At 30.0% G+C, this 22,760-nt stretch overlaps 1 protein-coding gene across 1 annotated transcript in view; it reads right to left on the bottom strand.

Annotated features, from left to right (window-relative positions):
* The window catches only part of LOC119645119 (frizzled-2-like), a 220,597-nt gene that overhangs the window by 152,906 nt on the left and 44,931 nt on the right, over window positions 1-22,760 (bottom strand). The window lies entirely within an intron of this gene.

The following is a 22,760-nucleotide window of genomic DNA, read 5'->3' as shown; positions in this document are numbered from 1 at the left end:
TGAAAGAGAAAAATTCATTCGATTTTATTTGTTGTTATGTTCTGTATGTAGCAGAGAGCACAGATAACATAGAAAAACTTTAATTGCAAGATTTTAGAAAAAGTTCATAGTCTGCTTGAACTTTTTTTACATGAGGAACAAAAAAAAATGTAAAAAAAAAAAAAAATAAATAAATATATAAATAAATAAATGAAAAAAAAAAAAATAAAAAAAAAATAAAAAACAGAAACAAACAAATAAAGCAAAGAAGTGCTTGAATGAGTTAATTAAAATAAAAGATAGTTTTAGAAAAATTCAAAATTAGATTCAATCGATCCCTATAAAATGTAAATACTCCTGTTCGTATGATGATTGTTTTCTTTTTTAAAAAAAATTCCTCAAACTCAAGTTTTAATGTTTGTTGTTGGAATCTAACCACTATATATATATATATATATATGGTATAGAGAAGTGCACTAGTTTTTCAGTTGCACTTGTAGAAACACACGTTGCATGCATTTGTATATAAAGCAGAATCCATTTAGGCGTATTTAAAAGGTTGCTTATGTGCTAGGTTGTGTGTGTTATGTGTGCTTAGCTTTGTGTCATGTTCTTATCGTTGCAAAAGTAAAGATAGAAAATTGATATCTTAAGGCTCATCCATATTGTTGTTGTTGTTGTTGTTATTATTATTATTAAAACTCATCTTCCACTATACGTTCTTCATGCTAATGTATATGTATCTTATACTTATGTATGTATCTTATATATATGTATTCTGTTATCGCGTTTACGTGAATTTCAGTAATTATAAGAAATTTAGTTAGGCATAGTTGGGTGTTCACGTTTCGTCCTCAACTGAATATGCGTTTCTCGATTGTTTGTTTGTTTATTTGTTTTTTTTTTTTTTTTTTTTTTTTTATCACTAACAGAAAATGCAAAATTTAATATAATTTTTTTGTTGTTATATTTTCTTTGTTTGAATTGCTTTATGCTGTGTTTCATTTTACGATTTTTATGTTTACAACCTATAGACACTCATTCAAGCATTTTATGCTATTTTTCTAATGTGTGGGCGATTGCATGCTGCTTGAATATGTTATGCTTGCATATGCATTTCAAGAAATATATATATATATATATATATATATATATATATATGTATATATATATCATATTGTTTCAGCAAATAAACGTACTATAAATACAGATATATATTTATATATATATATATATACATCAAATATATGCATAACCGTTCTGGCATAAATGTTTCAGATCCTTTACCAGCAACAAATATGTGGGAATAATAAAGTTTGTTTTTTTTTGAACCACGAAGGTATCCATTGATTTATTCGGGCTTGTTTCAATACCGAACTTTAAAATGGCCCTGAGAAATATTCGTCATAAATTTTAGATGATGCTATCCGATGCTAAAGCTCAGTCAGTTATTCATCACAATGTTCGTGACGTTTGTTCTTTTAATTTACTCAATCGCTCAACTCTAAAACAATCGAGTTTCAAATTTAATTGAAAAGGACAAACACCCTTTTGAAATTTTGAATGTCATATTTTGCGATTATGAAAATAAACAAGGGTCGCACGAAGGAAAGATTCGACGAACAATCATACGATTATCAAAAATGTACACACAAAATGTGTGAGAGCTTGAACGCTTAAATATACCTCCGTTCATCGGTAATTGCGGCAATCAAATGCGGTAAAGAAACTCTCTACTCACTTTAGCTTGAACCTAAGGCATTCTTGTCTTACCTATAAAATGTGAAAAATCGTTAGCATTTGCGTGGATCAGAAGTTGATCAGAATCAATATTTATTTAACCATTTTACAACTACAAGGACATCATATTAAAATCTCCTTTTCACATGTATTACTTTTTTGCCGACTCAGCGGTATTCCTGCTTTCTGCTTTTCGTGACCTCTCCAAACGTGTTGAGGAATAAGTATAATATCAGAAAAACGAATGTTTTGAATATTGAACTAGTTATTAAACAGTGTTAAAATTTAGTCGCTTAAAGTCGACCATTAAGTCTACAACGTAATAAAATATGTTTATATGGAAGATGGTCCAGCAGAGTCAAGTCAAGTTTCTATTCAATACTTATTTGCGTCACTAATAGCCAAATATATGAAGTATTTGTCATAGGCTTACTTTTAATAAGGTTCTAAAAAATGAATCTGCCTCGTCCGTCTTTGGTTCGCTAAGCATCTTTGGCAATTTCCTCTCCTATATATCTCTCTCTCATTAATTATGGAAAAAATCAAAGTTTTTTTGCCGCACGTTCTTTAAAAGTATGCAAGGGGAGAATTTTTATCTCAATTATACCCTACATCAGTTATGGTAGGTTCAAGGGTGTATTGAGTATGTCCGGAAGTAGGCAACAGCCAAGAGAAGTAGAGATAGACCAATCTTTCCTTATAATAAATAATTTTGGCTTGTCTGTCCGTCTTGTTTTCTTGTGTACAACCAATAGATCGAAATTTCTGAGAGATATTTCGATGACACTTGGTACACTAAAGTGTTTTCGCACAAGAACAAACGCTACTGAAAACGATACGAATCGGACCACTGTTGCAAACGCTTCCTACATAACGCCTTATTTCGGAAGATCATTGTATAAATAACTGTAGGGTGATTTAACGATGAATCGAGGCGCACTTTAATATTTTTATAATGTTCCTTTTTTGAATTTTTTTTTTTAATTTTGAAAACTTTTTAAACATTCTTAATTAATAGAAGATTTCGAAAAATTTGTTCGTGTTGTTATACGAAGATCTAGTTTTCATGAGAGGTAAAGGACGTTTCATTAAGAGGGATACTCAATCTCAACTTATCGAACGAAGTAATGCTTTATTTTGGAGATAACGATCAATTGTTTACCACCCTTTTAAAATGACGCACTGATGCACACGATAATTCCAAGCCTGACGAATGTACGCGTCCAAATGTTCCAAAAGTGGCGGCTTGTCAGCATAGATCTGGACTAGACGTAGCCGTAAAGAAACAATCTATTACAAATTCACGCCATGAGATGTCTCGGTGGCTAAACTTCTTCGTCAGCAATACAGGGTGTGGCGTGACACTGCCCGATGACACATTTGTGGGTTCTTCTCGCTCAATGCAACATTTGAACGATAGTTTTCTACGAAAGGTAGGACGGTAGTGTTCTACGTTTCAAAATAAAGTGTAAATTATTTGTTTTGTCATTTCGAGTTATTATATAATACTAAATATTAGACTTGATTTGGATGTGTCTGTAAGACTTGATGTTTATGAGAGGATTGAAAAATATGATGACGTCATATCAGCCAAATGTTCCACAGTTGTGCAGTGCTTCGATTTTTGTCGTATACTGTTACGAAAGACAAAATTTGTTTATGTAATGACTTGTTTCAAAGCAAGGCATAGGATGAAGTCCTATCTATCTCAGCTTAGTCGAGTTCGAAAACGCACTTGCTGCGATAGGGTATCTAACAGATTTCTTATCAAGGTATATATAATTTTCTCCTTGCATTTTTAATATGTTTGTAGCACGGACATTATCAAGTATACATACATGTTCGTAATAGGATTTCGAGACGGGTCCGATGTCAGAAATTGAAGAACAACAAGAAGAAGAATTAAACCTGATGGCCACAGATCAAAACGGAATTTGTGAAAGGAAATGAAATGATCATGACATCCCGTTCGCCATGAATAAAAGGTATAACTCGCTAATAGTGGATATTAATCGAACCCTCTTCAACGAAATATTTGCAACGGCCACTTAATGCAATTATCGTATGGCAAATGAGATAATAAACTGGAAGTTTGTTTAGATATTCCCTGGGACCATCTGAATTGGTGCAGCGCGGAAAAGATTATGACCGATCGATAGAACGAATGAAATGCTTGCAAATAACAATACACTTTATAATCTTAACATATTTAGTCGGTTCTTGATTTCGACTAAGGTGAGAAAAATAATTACTTCCGTCTGCTGTTTGTCTCCTATTATTTTCTTTTCTTTACTTTTCTTTTCTTTCTTTTTTTTAAATTTTTCATTAAACATTCAACATATTGGAAGTATTTTTTTTTTTTTTTTTTTTTTCAAAGTTTTTAATATTACTTTGCAGCTATCATACTACAGTGGATGTTATCAAATCATTAGTTATAGTCTTTGATATTGTTTTTTCCCGTACTTGTAGTTGTTGTTATTGGCATTTTCATGATTTATTTGTTTTATATATGTTGTGTATGTAATTACTTCCTGTTTTTATGTCAACAATGTCAACATATAAAACAATGTCGCCTGCCATTGATAGGCTATGGCAAGTTTTTTATTTTGATTGTTCTCGATACACAATTCCGATCGCTCCATGCCATCCATGTAAATTTTATTTAAATATAAAAATTCTTGCATTCTCTTTTTGCAAACTATATATACGCTTTAAAATATTGTAAAATTCATATTTGAACTAACCTTTTATATGGCATTATACAGATTTTTAAATATAAATCAATTAAATTGTTATAGAGTTTTTCAACAGCTTTTGTAAATGTGTTTATTAATTTAAAAAAGAAAAAAAAATAAAAAAAATTAAAAAAAAAAAAAAACAATTTTTTTTAGTTTTTATATTGTCGTTGCTAGAATTAAGCACGTGTTACCACGTGCAGAGTGTGATGACTCTCAGGCTAATAAAAAATGATTACGTATACTTGGTCTGCGGCGTCATTTAATTAACTTAGCGACCATACTCTTCTCTCTGTTATGTATTTACGTTTTATGATTATGTGAAGGTTTTTTGTATTCGTGCCCGGTTTTTATTATTATTACTTTTATTTATTATTGTTATTATTTATTTTTTTATTTTCTTTTTCTTTTTTTTTTTTAATAGTTTTATTACATTATTAATATGGAATAGCGATGACGCTGACGATGATGATGATGATGATGATTATGATGATGATGATGAGGGTTGTAAAAAGTTTTATAAACTTTCACACGAGATAATCTAATGAATTATTTTTATGCACTTTTAATTGATTTAAAACGATACTGTGACGGTAAAGATATCTATCTATCTATCTATCTATCTATCTAAGTGTAATGGGGAAATTCACTTTTCTCTAACTCATTGAATGTAATTAATTAAATTTTATATTAATTTATAAATAAAATTAAAATAATCAATTTTTAATTTTTGAATATATTATTAACATATTTTAAAAGAAAATTTAATTAGACTGCTTTAACAGAATAGAATCAATCCCAAAGATATGCTATGTTTGAATAGTTTCTCTAAGCCACAGATTAGATTTCGTTTTTTTTTTCCGTTTTTTGTATTTTTTTCATCTTGTAAGGTAATTATAAATAAAGTAAAAACATATTTTGCAATTAATCGCAATAAATCCATTTACGATTAATTAAAATAATTGAAAGTGACATTAAAATTAATAGCTGCAAAACACATTTGAAAAGTATACAAAATAAGATTAAATTTCATTAGGGTCTACATATATAATATATATATTGTGCCATGTTGTTCGTATAATTCATTAAGTATAACAGGCTTTATAGCAGCTTGTAAAAGGCTTTCAAAATTCATCAAGGGTAAAATTTGCTCGCACAACCTCTATACATTGCCTTTGTCCGTATTTCTTTTAAAAGAATTCCCCCTAAATAAAGTTCAAATTGGTAAGACCACTGGAAAAGTACAATAGATGCTGCCATTATTGTCATCTTAAAAGATTAATTAAATCTTCTCACAAGAGAAATTTAACCAAACCTAATATATTAAGTGAATGATGGCGCGTTAGAAATAAAGCTATAGGAAATTAATTATTACTTTTTGCAATGAAGAACACAATATAAAAAGAAAGGTAAGAAGAAGAGACTTTTTCAAATGCAATGACATGAGAGATAATTATAATTTATCCGAAAGAATAAGGAAAATAAATGTTATTGCTAGGTGTGTAAAGTAAAAGAGACATTAGTATTGTTCCCCGATCAAATGCGCATAAAATGAGAAAATTTATTAAAATTATTTAAAGAAGAAAAATAAATTGATTCCTAAATGATTGAAAAGATTCACTTAATGATGCCTACTCAATCTTCTCCTTTTATGAGATTCACCAGCGATTTGGGGGGACGGGGGGTGCCTAATCAGTCTGATAAGATACTTTGCAGGAAGCTGTTGACTTCGGTTTTTAATAAAAGAAAAATCCAAGTCATTATGAATGGCAGGAAACACCTGCCATTGACAATAAGACGAGACGCCTCAGGCTGATATCTTTGAAGCATTTCAACATTGCTATAGGCCGTAGATGCGAATAGCTAGAAGGATACTCTTTTTTCGTTTGGATAGAGTTCCGATTCTGGACGAATTAGCCAATAGAGTTTTTTGGCTTTTAAGTCAAGTTGCTGGCATTTTGCTTGCATATGATTTTTCTCTGTTTATCGCGGATCAATATGAAAGTCAAAAATTTTAGACAGTTGTTAACAGAAAGGTCCTACATCACTTGTGGTACAAGGATATATTAACTATGTGATCGATTAAGAATCACTTTCTAAATGCCTTCCTGCATCAATGCAAGTTTCTCTGTCCGTCTGTCCATTTTGTTTTCTTGTGCTCAACCTGACGCGGTTTTTCCTATATTTTAAAGAAATTTAACCGTTTTCGTCGTAAGGACGAACGCTATTGAAAATCGTTCGAATCGGACACTTTCTCGGCCATTTCCCTTATACCATTCCCCTTGTTTTGAAGCCTCACTATATATAGATAAATGTAAGGTGGTGTAGGGTATGTAATGGTGGGCCATAGTCCATCATAATCCTTCTATATATGCTTCATTTCAGTATTTTTTTATGACTAGAAATTCTCGTCATAAGTCTTTAATTTTGAAATAAAACAAAAAAAGGGTCATCGCTATCTCCTTTATACTAAAAGCAATGTTTATGTCAGGTTCTGTTTTGTTTTTTTTTCTTTGTTTTTTTTTTTTCTACCCAAAATAGTTTTCGATTTGTATGGAATAAGTTTCCTCTATTGCCTTCCCCTCGAAAATCGAAATGTATTTCTACTCTCTTTTTTAATGCCTTCAAATGACAGCTTAATGGTTGTGTCAATAATAAACACATTAAAACTTATTATATATGTATACGTTTCTTCCTTTTTTTCAATTATTTTTTTCCTTCTCCATATATATACATACATACATTTAACATACTCTTAAGAGAGATATTAGCTGAGAAAAAGACATAAACCATAGACTAGTGCCTTGCTTTGTCTTTTAAATAGATTAAGAAAAAAGCAACTTGAACGCCAGACAATTGGTACATAATTGGAAAGAGAGAAATTTTCACGTAAAAAATATGTTACATACGAATTTTCGTTTATGAGTACTTAAAGAAAGAAAGAAAAAAAAAAAAAAAAAAAAGGAAAAAACATTTAAAATGCGATCAAGTGTGTTTATGTATATTTTTGAAAGTGAATGCCTCGGCTATTGCAAAGAAACATGCACAAATACGTCATATACCCACACACATATTCTCATTAAAATTCACATTTACACAAATGCCTACATATATATATATATATATATATATACACACAATACCAATCTCATGTTTTTGCGCTTCATTAAATTTTACTCTTTGATTTATCAAGCATTTGATTTATCAGCTTGCTATGCGCTGTGCTGATTAAAGTAAAGCTTTTTACAATTTTCACTTGTATCGCAGATTTATATATGGCTCTTTCATATGCTGATTGACAAAATCACTTAACATTTTTAGAGGTAGAAATGCAAAAGCACACACATCTATATATATATATATATATATATAAATACGTATTTAAATCATTTATTGTATGCCTAATAAATCAATCGAAATTCTGATTGTATGTTAAATAAATTTCATCTACTAAAGGAGGAGAAAATTAGTCGATTGATTGAATAATTTCAAAAAAAAAAAAAATCATATCTATATACATATATATATATATATATATATATATATATATATCAATATAATAAATCAATAAACATGAAAAAGAGAAGTTCTATTCGATTTGATTGGAGCAACTAATTTTTCATCTTTCACAGGCAGACTATTTCCAGGCTACTCAAAAAAGCACCCAAACCAATCCAGATAGATTGGCTGAATATTCCATTACAAGTTCCGCTTATGGCTTTTTATTACATACGATGCATGTATAAATTTTCTTTTTGACAAGCACCAGTCAGTCAGTAACAAGGAGGAATATATGCTTTGCTTGCTCTTGGTCAATATCATGCAATGACAGCCCAACCCAGTGCCATATATCATCATCACGCCATTATTCGATTAAATAATACAAGTTTAAGTATTTATTTGACATGTTTAGTTCCATTTGAATTTATGACACTTTGACCCAAGCCCCATAATATTGAATAGAAAAAAAAAAAAAAAAAAAAAAAAAAAAAATAATAATGAAACGTTTGTTTCAGATGTTACCAGCGATACGATAAAATGATTATAACTCGTTCCTTAATGAAGCATATAAACATTTCAAGAAAATTAAGTGTGAAAATGTTTTAACAAATTTTAATTGAGTTCATTTAAACCACACAGACACATATGTGTCTGTTTAGCATTCAATCAATAACTTTTCATGAAAATTTAGGCTATTTTGTGTGGTGGCCTTTATTGTCTATCGTTTGATTAATGAATGAAATGCTTATGCATTTTATAAATAAACATAACACGATACAGGCAAACACTTATACATATGTACGTATGTATGTGAACGTGTATACAAGCAATGATGATAAAGAGAGATTTAATTAAAGTAATTATAATAAAATAATTTTAAAATAGTTTTTATTTTTTTTTATTTTTTTTTTTTTTTACATATTTCATTTAAATATAATTCACGAAGAGATCGAGAAAGCACTTTACGGCAACATATATATATATATATATATAGGATAGAGAAATTTTGAAACCCATTAAGACAATTAATCTGCTAACTGCTCTGTCCTTAGCAGTAATTTTGAATACTTAAAGAATCATTCTTTAGTTCACGGGAAAGCTGATGAATTTTATTTTTCGAAAATCAAGAGATCGAGCTTTTACTTTCCAACTAATGGGCGAATAGCCATTGTATTTAATATTTTAATAAAATCAATCTTTTGTTTTCATTGATTTATGCATAATTTCTTAATATAAAAATGTTATTGTGGGTGTGGTAAAATTTTAAATGTAGTTATATGCGCGAGTTTTCTCGAAGCAGGTCTTTTCGAAACGGCACCGAGCATAATTCCAACAAATTTTTCCCATCATCTTTCAAACGACATTTCTATTGGAAACAAAAAAACAAACAAGTAAGAAATTTAAATTCGATGTGGACCGAATCGTTTATATCCATCACCGTTTACCCGCCAAAAAAACACAAAGAAAGTAAAAGTACAAAATTCTCATGCTCTATAACATGGAGTGGGCGCAGTTGATTTCTTCTATTTTCAAAATAAAACATTTTGTTGTAGAGGCATGTCAGTTTTGTGTGTGTGTGTGTGTTTTGAAAAGTTTATGTATGCAAATTTTTAGACGATATCTTCATTTTCGCTAACGAGAGAATGATTACCACAAATACTGTAAAATTGCGCAAACGGGCAAAGACAATTAATTTAAGATGTGTTACCGACCAAGAATATATGCGCTTTGTGGAGCCTCTGACGCTTCCTTCTAGGCGTTGCAAACATTTTGACAAAATGAAAAAAGCCCTCATCCTTCGATGATGGGTATAAAAACAGGAGGGAATTCGATAAGTCACTTGAAACCTTATTTATTAACAAGAAATTGCCTTAATTTTGGTGGAAAATTGAAATTTTTCGTTCAAATACTCGTTAAGCAGACAAATGTCATGTTTTCTACTCCGTCGTCCATCCCGTTCCCTATTAGATGTAGATATGTAGATTAAGTGATCATTTTTTTCCTTTAGATTTCAACCTCGATCAGCTGTACTATGTATCGTAGAACTTCCAATTTGGCTAGGAATATATATATATATATATATATTACATATATATATATATTTTAATACTTCAATACATACTTAACTGATTCGTTACAAAGGTCTGCTTGGGAAAACATCCATCAAATACCAAGATTTCTTCGCGATTATGTGATGTGTAGGTTTCTTCGCAGTTTTCAGCTTGCTACTCGACGCATCGAACCCATAATCGACAACTATACGCACTCACCCACCCCAGCTTCCATACATTACTTAATAATTTTGATCAATATACGACATGTTTCAATCTGCGCAAGTATTTACTTCCAACGACGTATGTCATATATATATATATCTGTCATATATATATGTGATAACAAATGATTGTGTCACATATAAGTGAGGGTTAGTAGTGAAAGTGCTATTATAACCTCCTGCAATGTCATCATTCTATTCTATACTATCTATCAAGAGAATTTATTTTTAATAAAGTTTAAGATAACTCATGGATTTAGGAGAGAGCAAAGCTACTTTTTGGACTCCTTCACAAAGCTTGCCGATGAGCGGAACGGAGACTTTCCATATGATTCGGCATCTTTCCGATTCATTTAAAAGAGAGTTAAATTCTCCGAAGACCCCTTTATATGATAAATAGCAAATTCATCCTTCAAGTATGCTGTTACGACTATTTGGCGAAAACGCGCAAATTCCATATTATTCGCAAGAATTCCAGACTCCATTCATTCCATGCGAGACCATCGGATTCCTATTGATCATTATAAACACAGCTTTATTGCGACTTTATGTGAGCTTCACGTCGAAAGCACCTATCGCAATATCTTATCCTAAATTTTTCTTATGTATCTCAATGATTTCACATTGATTAACAAATCGCATTGAAAAATTTCATGAAACGAAACTTTAAATAAACTAAATTTTAATTTTGAAACATATTTCTAAGGTGCAATAGCTTGTAGCAAAATGAAAGCATATCCTAAGGGTTGCCTTAATATTAGTTTTACATTACTTTTGAAAAAAATTTTGTGATTATTTTTTATTATAAAGATGGATAAGTAGAAGGTATGAAATAAAATAAAATTAATCATAAAAAAAGTTTTCATCACATTTAGTTGACAATTTCAACTTATAAAAAAAAAAAAATTGAATTTTTTGCATACAGCAAAGTGAGTAAGCAAACACTACACAGACAAATATTTGAAAAGCAACTTTTATTTAACAACTAAAGTGAAACCAAGACATTTAGAAAGAACAACAACTAAGTAATTTACATTCACCCATAGGACGAATTTTAAATGCCCTTCGACGCCCAGCTCTCTTCTTCTAATTATGCATAACTAATTTGACAACTAAATTATTTAAATAATATCGCTTTCGATCGAATACATTTTTTGATCGAATGTAAAACTTGATAAGGTACATACATATTAGACTTTTCGTATCATTTTCGCTATCTTTTCATATGTTACAAATTGCTAAACAAATTTGATATATCCTTGCATAATGACGTGTCATAGAAATAGAAAAAAGTAAAATTATAAAATGCAAAGAAAAGCTCAAGTTTATCAAAACTTTGCTTATTTACAAGTGCAAAAATGTGTAAGAGCGTCTGTGCGGGAAAACATGTGCTCAGGAAATTAAGTAAAAAAAGGAAAGAAAGAAAGAAAGAAAAAGAAAAAAAAGGACGGAATGAATGAGTGAAACAGAGAAAGAATATTCTTTATTATGTCTGTTCGAAATGTGGCAACAGTGTGTATAAATAAATGTCTGCTCAACAGAAAAATAACAATAAACCACAACTGAAAATAGCAAAACACAAATATAACTTGTAATACACAAACATACACACATACACACACACATATACACATACACACATACATATATACATATATATATATATATATATATATCTATACGCACATATACAATTGTGTTTAGGGATATTAAAAGTATAAACAATTTGGTATAAGGGATAAATGAAATTGTAAGTCGAAAAGAGTGCTTATGAGAGTAGCGACAGTAGCACAGTGAAATTTTATGGGGAAATTAAAATTAAAAAAAAAAAAAAAAGAATAAGGAAACTTAAAATATTCGTTTACCCCTTAAAGCACAGTTGAAACTCATCACATGCCTTACAAGAAAAAACACAAGACGAAATTATATTCCCTCAAGCAGGATATATTTATACAGGCGGCACTTTTCTTTTCTACTACTTTTGAGAAAATATTTGTTATCTTCTTTTACATATGTGCGCGAATATTATATTACATATGAAAGTTGTTGTATCGTTCTTATTGCTTTCTTTTTTTTTTTTTTTTCATACAGGCGTAAAAATGCTATGCGTAGATCAGGATATGACTGTGTCATTCATCGAAAGATATATTATTTCGTAGTTCGCTTTTCGGCGTCAAAGAATTCGGAGATTTCTCTTTATATAACGATCTTGAGTGTCGCTATTGTTATTTCACTCTATTAATGAATGGATAAAGATTAGGCAAAAGAATCAAACGACAATTTTTCAGTAGTTTTCTTCTTCTCCTGGCTAGCCGATTATCAAAACACTTTCATCGCCTACAATTTCCAAAAATCCTTTACCCTTAAGTTTTTATTTCGGATCTTATGAGTCCTTTGTCCTTTATATATATTTACTTTTTTCCCTAAATAAAGCTTTTCATCGAAAATATATTTGTATGAAGTAAATTAAGCGTAAAACTGAAAATTGAACAATTTACTTTTTTAGTAAGCAAACGCCTTTCGTATCCAACGATTTTAAAACATAATAACAAAAAAAAAAATAAAAATAAAAAAAAATAAAAAAAAAACCTTAAACGCTAAAAAGCCACACCACGGCTAGGATAGTAAACTAACAGATATTTTTGTTAATGGAATTTTCATTTTTTCTTACCTTATCCTTGTATCACTTATACGCTGTGTGTTTTTTTTTTTTGCAACAAGACGAGGTATGAGGTTAGCCACAAAAGTTTGCATGAAATTAAATGGTAGGTATTCAAGAGTTTCCTTAAGAAGCGAATATAGTTTTTCTCACTTTTTTTTCTTTTTCTTTTTCTTGTATTCTTTGCTTCCCGATTTTCTGTTTAATCGCTCTGAATAGACGAGCAAAATGTATTTACGCTATTCTTTATTATGGCTTTGATAGTCGTGCATGAGTGTACCATGTTAGGACGTAAAATATGAATGTAACATTGTTGTTGTTTTGTAGGCGTTAAACTAAAGGCTAGTATCAGAATTCATTGGTTATCCTTGTTTTGTGGCTTTTTTTTTTTTTGTGCGCTCAGCAACAGCTGAAATACGCCAAAACAGCATTTGTTGAAAATTTATATTTCGATGCTTTGTGTGCATCATGCCGAGGACTATGATAAATGTGTGAAAATTTTTTTAAATTTTCACACACACACACACACAGACCAACTGAAGAGTACAAAAACTGAAAACTTTCATGATTTATGATACTAAATCAATGTAGTATATATTTCAATATTAATATGTATTATCCATGCTAGACATCTCTAAGAGAAAAAAAATAAAAAAATAAAACAAAAAATTTAATCAAAAGTTTGACTATGAGACTGTGTATGCGTTGGATGCCGTTCCTAAACGATGAGTTTAAGCCATTCTTCTTGCTACGTGGGGAAAGTAGCAAATGCTTTTGCATTTATTATGGCCCTATAGTGGGGCACGGCCCATCATTTAATATCTTGCCCCATCCTACAGTACGTTATTTGGGAAGTGGTCGAAAAAAATGGTCCGAGGCGAATAATTTTCAATAATATTCTTGAACCAAAACACGACAAACGGGCAGACCAGCTTAAATTGATCCATAGAGTGGTTGTGGATCGATAAGAATAATAATAGAAGGTGAGTCTATCTTAAGTCCTTCTGAGAGTGTCGTACAACCGCTCAAGCCGTAGGGTTCTATTAAATCCCCCGTAACTTGAAAAATGTCGAGTATTGAGAATCGAGTTTAGTGCATAAATTGTTAAAAAATAATTCAATGTTTGATGAAACAGTTTCCCATATCAATTTTGTGAAATATTCCCTGCTTTAGAGGGTAACATTATGATGGTTAATATAGCGTAAGTGGAAAATGATGAGAGAACTGCTAACCAAATGAAAATTAAAATCTAATTATTCCTGTCAAAGCCCAAATGAAATAGTATCCATCCGCTCCAGTTTTTTTCTCGTGCACAAGTTTATGTGATAAAACATTGCAGACCTCAGCTTGTTAGAATACTAAAATCGTAATAAAGGCTTAAGATTCGAAATATTCAGTATTAACGTCTACGGTCTTCTGCCACTTACTTTCAGTTACCCCATCCCCATAAAAACTGCATTCTTTCGGGACAATTTCAGCTTTGGAGAGTCGCCGATCAGGTAAATAAGTCTGCATCAATCTGAATCAATGCCACTCAGAAGGGAATAAGTCTGAATAACATATCATGGTCGAGAGATGCTTCCAGGTCAAGTTACAGATCGTTTGCAGGGTCGTGTTTATGCGATTAAAGACTAGTCGGTCTTATCAGTCTAGACTATATACGGATTTTCGTTAGACAGTTGTAATCAATATGTAATTGTTGTTTGCTAGACCTACCCCTAAGAGGGGTATGTCTCCGTTAGAGCACGTCTTTGAAGTTGAACTTTGATCAGCTAAAAGCAATAGATTAGAATTGCTACAAGGTTATTGACAAGGTTATTTTGGTTTCACCGGCCGATCGGGACCGTTTGCATACTTCCCCTTCAGCTAGAATTAAGATAAATATCAAGTCAGTTACTAGTTTCTCATGTTCTCTCGTTTGCACAAAAAAGTGTCTAATGCTTCTCGTGAATATATTTTGGAGCAAGCTCTCAGTGTTATTATAAGCACATTATACCTATTTTTTGATTTGGTATGTGACCGGCTAAGTACCGGCTATTGCAAAGCCAAATAGATAGACAGATAATCGCGATTTATATGCTTTATGCGATCTCCTTTTAACGAATACGAAAATAATTGAAAAAAGCAATCGATAATAAAATCATTCGTTCATTAGTTTACGCTAAGTAAAGCTTAACAGCATATTAGGGCGAATTATGTAACTGTGTAATCATATGCATTATAATTGTAAAGCTTGCGACTTAGTAAAAAATGCGGTTTTCCGGGCTCTCGTAGTAAACTTTAATGGAAATTTAATATCATATCATTGGTATCATTGATACACAAGCTATATATATACAGATATATACAAATATGTGTTTACGAATATCTTTCGAATATCTACACTTTTACATAGAAAGACAATGAACATGTTATGTCTACAAAGTTCTTTCTTCGTTCCTTACCGACTTTGATGTGTTAAATATTAATTGCCGGCAATTAAGGGTAGTTTCTCATGCGGAGCCATCTAATGTTATGCCATAAAGTATACTAAATAATTAATGTGCATAGAAATGCAGGAATTATGTGACATGTTACTGCACAGAATTTACAATATTTGAAAAGGTTAACAGCATTATGGGCATATTTGGGTATTAAGTACAGTTTTAAATTAAATTCTTTTAATTATTCACAAGCTCTCTCTTAAACAGATTTTCACAACTTTTTGCAAATATGCTTTTAACAGAAAAGAAAGAAGGATATGATGAATGTTATAAATTTTCTTTGAAAAAAAAAAAAAAAAAAAAAAAAAAAAAATAAAAAAAAAAAGAACAAACGAACAAAAAGAATTTACCATAAACATCATCAAGTTTAATTCATCACATAAACTCTCAATAATATATGGAATCAAAAAAAAAATTATATTCTCTCTATCTATTAACTGCAAAATGTTCTTTGCTACTTGTTAGTCAAGTGTACACTTTAGTAAGAAAGTAAGAGAAAAATTGCTCTTTTTATACAAGTTTTCTAATGACAACTATTCAGTGAAAACAAGTACTTAACAAATGTTGAAAAGAACTAACGAAATAAAGAAAAATGAAAAAAAAAAAAAAAACATTAAATCAAATAAAGCGGTTTTCCTTCGAATGGAAAAAAAAAAACGATAAACGGGAATAACAAGAGGGACAAGGGGGAAGAGAAACAGAGAGAGAGAGAGAGAGAGAGAAAATGAGATGAAGACAAAATTGTCTTTATCTTCATCAAATAACGCACTTGCTTGTTATAACTTGCAACTTAAAATAATGTTTTGAAATAGTTGTAGAGTTTTACACAAAACTTTTTCTCGTTTTGTTGTTTTTTTCTTTTTTTTTTTTTTCGTACAAGAATGTTTTATCTGTCGATGGAAAATTTCGGTTATTGTTTTAAAACAATTTTTTTTTTTTTTTAATGAAAATAAGATAAAAACTTTTGCCACCTTTAAAGCAAATATATTTCATAATCCCATTGCTTACTGCTGTTAGGCCGAATGTTTTAATAAAAGTCATAGCATTTTGTGCAAGTGCATAAGCATTTTATCTTTGATATTCGTTTTTTCTAAGTCTTTAATTTATTTTATATAAATGTATTTTTTCTTACTAAATTTATTGCCATTTGTCACTTGTCAGCCTTATGACCTTTTTGCGGTCTTTTCTATTACTTTTTTTTTTTTTTTTTTTTTTTTTGGTTTTCATTTACTTTACTGAAAAAAATTCCCTTAAGCTATAGTTGAAAGCATAGAAAATATATTGAAAATGAGCAAGTTTTATGAGCTTTTTTTTTTTTCTACCCTGTTTTAGAAATTCTTTCTTTTGATAGACACCAGTGGGACCAGTATGTTAGATTTGTCAGTAGTATGTAGCGCCTGGATATATGCAGCAAAGGCATCATAAAGAATATATAATCTTGACCAATGTGAATTTGCGGACTCGATGCAATCGTTTATGTCTGCCTAACTATCTGCCAACTGTCCGTCGATTAAAATCATAAATACAAACGACACTTGAACTAATCTAGAAGAATAAATATGCCCTTATATATCTTTTCTAGCAGTTCGACTAGGTTAAGTTTAAACATCATGGCCACATCCATAACTACAAACAAAAAAAAGCTGATTATTATCCAGTTCCTTTTTTTTGTTTTTTTTTTTTTTTTTAAATAACGATCTCAAAATTTCAAAATCTTTGTTTTATATTCCAGTCGCATGTTGTTCACTAGTTGGCGGAGGGTATTAAGAGATTCGGTTTAAACCGATTATAATCGGTCGATGCTTTTCGTTTTTCATTTTTTTTTTTTTTTTTTTTTTTTTTTAGTCGATTTTCTTTTATATCTGTACGTGAACATAAAACGTATATGTATGTTAAGCAATAAATAATGTTTGATCTGTGATTGTGCTTCCGACATTTGTACATATGAGATGCCGTTGCCTTAATATTTCAGTAAAGTTTTCTATTCACTTCAATGCACATACCGAGCAGACTTATTTTCTAATCAAAACGCTAATAGTCAATTTATTTGTCGGAAAAAATGTTTTAACATGAATGTCTTGCGAAATCTTTTTTCAAAGATATTTAAGTTTTTCAAATCGAAATCTGTCTCTCCTTGTGATTACGTTTTATTTTGTATTTAATATTTATTTTTTGTTTTTCTCATAGAATGCGTTTTTATTTCTTTTAAATTTGTTTAGTATATTCTTTAAAACTGTTTAACTATACAATGGTATGACGGGAAAAATCGTAGCATAGTTTTTAGTGCACAGACTACTAAGTGGTGTAGCATACTTTTGGAGTTTTTTTTTATTTAGTTATATATTTATTATTGCGTTTGGTTTTTTTTTTTTTTTTTTTTTTTTTCATTGTGAAATTAAGAGAATTTTGTATAAATACCCAATAAAACTGTAAACATAAATTTCATTATGCTATTGGATCTAGTAATGAACAGATACGTAAAAAATGAACGGAACGAAAGAAAGAAGGAAAGATAAAAAATGTTATGTCAAGTTGGTAAAGAAACTCAAAAGTGAACACATATACCAAGCGGAGCCAATGCACATTTGCATACATAACCAATTTCTGTTATTAATTGTACAACTACAGAGTTTTCATACTCTATATAAACGTATATACAAACATATGTCTGCATATATATATATATATATATATATGAAAAGTTTATTCGACTGTAAATAGTAGAATAACAAAACTTGACTACATAAACATGCGCATATAAATACATATTCATGGGCATCATAAATACTGCATTAAACACACCAATGTATTGGTAATGTATCTCTTTCTCTTTCTCTTTCACTTTCTCATTCTCATTCTCATTCTAATTCTCATTCTGTTTCTGATTCTCGATGAGTACGTGTGTGTTTAAATTGTCTGCATATAGAAGATGTGTTCATTAGAATTAAATGGCATGTCATACTTGCACGGTCGATCGTTACTATCGCTCGTATGCAGCAGGAAAATCAGCAACAGCATCATCTAGCAATAGTCGTCGTATAGTTTGGCTAAATGCCACATTTATTTACTAGTTGTACACATTTTGCCGTTGTTCTTATGTAACAACAAATAATATATCGGCTCAACTCATACGTTATTTGCGTTATAACAATTTAAACTATTTGCTTGTTTTACGTTGTTGTGATAATTTTCCCATTGCCTTGTCTCGCATTCTCAGTTATAATGTCTATTTTGACTTTTTATAGATAGTATTTTTTTTTCGGTGTGAAACTCGGTACGATACTATGTGCATCAGTTGGTGTCACTTTTTGCACTTAATTGTGAACTTTAGTCCTTTTTATCTCGCTACGTTTTTGCTTTTTTCATATTTCAGTTTATATTCAAATACGCTTAGTTTTGTTACTGTTTGTTTTTAGGGAAAGTTTTTCATTTTTTTTCACATTTTTTTTTTTTTTTTTTTTTTTTCTACTTTTCTTTTCCCTTGCTTCTGTTGTTTTATGTTGTTGTCTGTAGTCTGTAGTTAAATTTGAAGTTGTTGAGTCTGGTAACTCTTGTGTGGTGTTGTTTAATTCTGTGCACAGTTATTGAAAATAATGTGCTTCACTAATTACACAACGCCAGGGCGGCGAACAACAGCAGAGACGAGAAAGGAGATTGTCTGTCTACAACTATGTTTTCGTATAAGTAGAGAACAATGAAAATTTATGTCTTGTGTAATTAGTTATAATCGCATTTGTCTAGAATGTTAATTTTATGGGAATTAAAGGCAAATTAATAAAAATATATATATATATATATATATATATATAAAAAAATGTAAATAAATATATGTATGCATATGCATGGCTAACATAATTTAGGGCGCTTAATTGGTGCATAGGTATTAAGGTAACTTTTTGTTTGTTTGTTTTTTTTTTAAGAATTTATGCAAAGCATACTTTCAAGTGTTGCTCAAGAAAATAATTTTAAAATATACTTATGGGATTTTCGAGCTTAATTTTGAGAAAAATTCTCTTAGGCAATTTAAAATTTTAATGAGTTTTATTTTTGTTTCATATTTTATTTTCTCTTACGTTTATGTTATCTGAATGACTTTTTTGGACTTATTGCCTTATTGCCTGCACATAAGTTTTACGAATGTGTGCGCATTTTTTTATTTCTATTTTACCATATTTTTTATAAACATTTCATTTGCTTCCCCTGAAACGAAATATGTTAAACATATCAAGCAATTGGAGACCTAGCCACTTCTTATCTAAACCATCGAATTTTTTTTTTTTTTGGCAAATTGAAAAAAAGTATTTGGATCTTTCAGCAAAGTCAAGTGAATATTAAATTTTCCAATGAAACATTTAGTATAATAGTATGTAAGGTTCGTCATTAACTTGCGTACTTTTTATTTGGCATATACCGCAAACAGCGTAGAACTAACTGTTGATGCGGGTTGAGAGAAAAATATATGCAAGAAAGAAATTTATGTAAAACTTAACTGAATAGAATTTTGCTTTATTTTTTTATTTTTATTTATTTATTTTTATTTTTTTATTTTTTTTTGCCTTTGATATATATCATGTAGATGACATAAAGTTGGCAGTGGTTACCATCAATTCCATCATCAAAGCATCGTAATCATCATCATTGTGTTGATATAAAAGAAAGCAAAAGATGTACATATATGCACACACATAAATCGAAAGGAATAACGTCAAAGTATTTTAAATAACAAGTATTTTTTTTTTTTTTTGTTAAGTAAAATTTGTCTTTTTTCCAGTTCAAAAAAAAAAAAAAAAGCGACGAAGAAACCACTTATCATGTGTAATATACCGAACATTGAAATAAACTATTACAGGCAAATGCGGACAGAGGATAAAACAACAGTCAGGCAAGTTAGATAAAATGAGTTAGACATTGTTACAATACTTGGAATGTCTTAGATAAAGGATATAGGAGAAGAATCGAGTATTTTATTTATCATATTTATTTATATCATACGAAACATTAAAATGTTTAAACTTTCTACTGTGCATGCCAATGAATGTGGCTCTGCTAGACATTGTCCTTTATCTGTGACTTTTGCCTTTTATTAAGAGAGAGAGGTGGTAGTGGAATATCATAACCGATATTGTGCACTGTAGTATTTTGCCTTTATTGCGTTGCTAAAATATATCTAAAGATAAAAAGGTATGAGCGATATTGATGATAACGATGATAATAATGATTACAGTAATGATTGTTTATTTGCTTATGTGAAAGAACAAACAAAAAAAGAGGAGAAAATATAATACGAATAAGTTCTTGCATACAGTTAAATACATACATAATTTTTTAAGCTTTTTTAGTTTTAGTTTTATTTAAAGGTTAAGTTTTTCATTCCTTTCACGCTCAAACATATGTACGTATGTACATTTGCACATATGCATAAACATAGAGCAGAGCTGTGTCTCAGGGCTTCGGTTGTATGCAGAAGTTCAAAGTGAACCTTATACAATATGTATGAAAAAAGAAAGAGAACTTTTTTTTCTTGTTTTATTTTTAGTTTTTTTCTTGTTATATTTTCTCAGTTTGAGCGCTAACATTGCAAACTTGCTTACATTACCCTACCACACCTGCTTATTCCTTAACAGAAGGAATATCCTTTTGTCTTTGCCGTATCCTTTACTCTCATTCTATACGTTACGGTACAGTGTGTCTAACAGTTCATAAAGTTAATTTCAACACAGAAATTATGTTAAAACGATACTCATGCATACTCATACTCATGTATATCTACGTTTATAAACGTTTCTTGTGCACAGTTATTGTTCTTTTGCCCTGGGAACTATAACAATTGGAGGAAAAAAAGTGCTTTAGTTTTTATTATACTTTAACGTACTTGGTCTTTCCTTCTTTCTTATGTATGCGTAATTAGGATTTTCTTAAAAAAATAAAAGAAAATATATATATACGTATATATATATATATATATATATATATATTAATATATATAAATAAAAAAGAGGGACGAGATTGAAAAGTTTCGTACAATGGTTTCATTTAAATATATACAGGTCAAAATATATTAGAGTTGTATGTAAACGATGAAAATAATAATAGCCAATAAAGTTTATAAAAAGCCAAGACCAGCGATATAAATTAATATTTTATGATATTTGAAAAAAACTCACGATGTATAGAACAGTTGAGTACTAACATAAAGTAGGCAATTAATTTTTAAATAAATTATTGCCTGGAAAGCAGCAAGTGTTCAAAACGAAATAACGCAATAAACAATTAAAAAAACAAAGCAAAAAAAAAAAAAAAAAAATTGCCTACTTATCGGCGTTTTCTTTTATTTCATCGGTGACAATGCAGCTAATCGTTGTAAAATTTGAACTAATTGAATAGCATTTAAAGATGGAGATTTAAGTTAACCTGCCTTAATTTTTTTTTTTTTTTTTTTTTTTTTTTTTTTTTTTTTAAAAAAGCCCGCTAAATATGAGATATAAATTTTCATGATCAAGACATAAATAAACGAGAAATAAAATCTAGCTAAATACTTTTTCAAGTGTCTAGCGAAAAAGCGATTTTCTTTTTGTTAACGTTGGTAAAAGGCAAGCGCAAGAAGAAGTCGAACCCAAGTTGACTTTGGCTAGACAATTTCTTGTTAAAACTGCAATTTCACTCTATATGAAGCAGAAATTTGTTTTTACTGTGTATCGCATATAACACATTTTAACAGCTGCATTAAACTTGAATGAAGTGCATAAAAAAAGCAAACACAAACACACAAAGAGAACCAAGTCCTGTTAGCGTCAAGCAAATAAGCAGCCTTTTGATAGCCACACTCACTATTGCGCTAGCTGGAGTAAGAAGAAAAAACAAAAAAAAAAAAAAAAAAAGAAACGCGTGTGCCAGACGGAACACTTTAAAAAAAAAAAAAAAAAAAAAAAAAAAAAAAAAAAAACGGAAAGAGCAATGCGTACGTGGTATACATATGTAAGACCAAGTTACTTCTCACAGCTGGTGCAGCATTGAATTCGTGTATACAGTGAAGGGAAAAATTACACTGAATTTAATCATTTGTCTTCGCTTTTTATGTTTTTATACCTTTTTGCAACACCTCCCTCTATGCTGCCGCACGATATTTTAAATTTGTTATATCCACCATTAGCAGATGAGGGTAAACTGATTTCTTTTTCCTTTTTCGCTTCCTCTAACACCGAGAACTAGTGCATTTAGTCCGTGTATTCTCAAATGGAAAACTTTTATTTATTTATTTTTGTATAAAATTTTCTTTTAAATTAAGGCACCTGCCCATGCATCCATGCATTAGTGTAATTTAAAAGAAAAAAAAAGAAAAAAAAAAAACTTATGTGTCATCATCGAAATGCAAAGTAAAGATTAATATA

The sequence above is a fragment of the Glossina fuscipes genome, unplaced genomic scaffold, assembly GCF_014805625.2.
Source record: "Glossina fuscipes isolate IAEA_lab_2018 unplaced genomic scaffold, Yale_Gfus_2 1, whole genome shotgun sequence".
NCBI classification, from domain to species: domain Eukaryota; kingdom Metazoa; phylum Arthropoda; class Insecta; order Diptera; family Glossinidae; genus Glossina; species Glossina fuscipes.
This window is presented reverse-complemented; position numbering and strand designations above follow the sequence as displayed.